The sequence below is a fragment of the Amblyomma americanum genome, chromosome 3, assembly GCF_052857255.1.
Source record: "Amblyomma americanum isolate KBUSLIRL-KWMA chromosome 3, ASM5285725v1, whole genome shotgun sequence".
NCBI lineage: Eukaryota > Metazoa > Arthropoda > Arachnida > Ixodida > Ixodidae > Amblyomma > Amblyomma americanum.
In genome coordinates this window covers 97,470,627-97,472,961 of record NC_135499.1, presented here as the reverse complement: position 1 = coordinate 97,472,961, position 2,335 = coordinate 97,470,627, and positions in this window count along the sequence as shown.

Here is a 2,335-nt window from a genome sequence, read left to right as displayed (position 1 = left end):
AGCAACATTCAGATAATTTTGTCTTTTCTATTGTATTTTTTCTCATGTAATTTAGGCTACTTTAATGTTAGGTACTATTAATATCGAAACTAAGACTTGCCTTAGGGAATAATGTTGGTAACTGCAATGAGAGGTACATACTCATGTTTATGTTCTCAGACATTCATTTCACTGCCTTTGGTCTGGTCCAGTGTGAATTTTGAAATCATCCATGTCTTCTGTCAGGCGTGCCTGCTCTGTCAAAGTAAAACCTCTGCATTTGTAATTTATCTTGCACTGTACCCATGCACATTTACATTTTCCTTTTCCTTATATTCACTCTCAGTATAGCAGACCGTCAACCATAAGTTGCACATTGCATTCCTTGCTCAATTCATATTCGTCAGCGACATGGTTCTGTTTAACTAGGCGCTGTTTTTGTCATTGCTGTATTAAAGTTCTCTTTTTATTGAGGTGTGTTCAGCTGAGTTTAATGTCTTTGCATTCAGCATTTTGCAAACTTTTCCTTGCAACTTTGAGCTTCGTAGGTCTGTGCTACTGGAATAAAGCAGTGATGTATATTTCCTTCTGATGTTTGAAACACCCCTTGTTTAAATTGCCTGCCTACATATATCATCTGTATATATGTTAACTACAGTTGAGCCTCATTAAAACCTATGCTGCTTGTGCAAAATAACAAACACGATAAATGATTGGATGTTGAAATTGAAGCTGTTTGGAAATCCTTAACAAAACCCACTACACCGAAAGAAATTGTGGGGGCCCCTTCAACATTGTTATGATGAGGTTCGACAGTGTCTGAATTTTCACACACTAAGAGCACTCACTTACCAGTGATCTTGATGTTGTCTCAATAACATGGAAAAACCTGGTATGTGAAAGCGCTTTTGCTTTATGTGTTCATAATGCTCAGCCTAATGACTGACATCCTAGTTTTCTCTATTAGAAGAGTGGAATTAAGGATGGGATAGTTCCCGTCATAGCCTTAGTCACTTTGAAACACAAAGCCCTACACATCACAAATCTTCCATTCTAAAATGATGCACCAAGGACGACATCACATTTCCTCTGGTGACTCGTGTAGTATTGTCCAGAAACATGCAATTGCAGATGCAGCAGGACACTGCCAATACATATATGAAAGGGTGTGAAAACACTTATAATGTATTGAATTCTTCCTGACGTGAGTTAAGCTGTTGCTCCAAGCTATCCATAACTATTTGGGAGGTGATGCTATAGACTTTTTCCGCTCACCAGATGTTAAGGTTTGGTTGCGTGAGTGGGAAAATGATGTACCTTGAATAGCTGATCAATATTGCGTGTCTTGGTATACTGAACCCTCCGAGCTTCATATCAATCTTTTCAATATGATTCTGCTACAGCTAGTAGACTTGAAAAAGAATAAGTTAGGCTGTAGAAGCAGTCCTTATCTTGGCTTAAAATTTGGTTTTAAAACTATCCCTTTAATAGGACGCTGTTATATGTGTTCACAATAGAGCGCCATGACATTGAACTTCCAGATCAATCCAGTTTGCTTGTTTTTTTCACTCTGCCTGCATGGGGATGTATGGAACTGGCTGGTTGTGTACTGTTATCAGTTTTAATTTTATCTGTGAACAAATATCCAACAAAAATGGCAGTGGTTTAATACAGTTAAATCATTTAGGACGTGAAAATGGGTTCACTCAATTCTTGAATAGGGTGAAATCATTTTTGAGGGTGGGCTAAATCCATTTTCGGAGTGGGCAAAATAGGTTTTCGATGTGGGTTGACTGAGCTTTCGATTTTGAAAGGTCAATTTTGAGGTGGGCCACCCAAATTTGGAAGGTTCCCAGACTAGCTCCTGGGACCCTGCAAAATTATTGGTTGGGTTGACCCCATGAAGCAGTGCTTTTGCACTAAAATTGGTTTTCTATTGCCATGCTATTCCAACTCAAGATTTAGGCTAGAAGCAGCCTTTTATCTGACCTCCTGAGTAAATTGAAACTACTGCTTTCGAGTTGGCCTCCAACTGGAATCAGTTGCTTCTCATATGGGACTGGTGGGTTCTTTCTCATTTGGCTTGCAGCGGGAACCATTTGGTTTCCAACTTAGCCCTATGGGGCCCAACTGCTTTCCTCTCAGTTCCAATGGGGACCAGTTGGTCTCTGTTCCCATTCTAATGGGGACCAGCTGGTTTCCAACTTGGCCCTGTGGGGCCAAACTGCTTTCCTCCCAGTTCCAGTGGTGACCAGTTGGTCTCTGTTTACATTCCAATGGGGACCAGTTGATTTCCATCTCCGTTACAGTGGGGAACAGTTAGTTTCCAACTGGGACCAATTAATCCCCAGTGAAA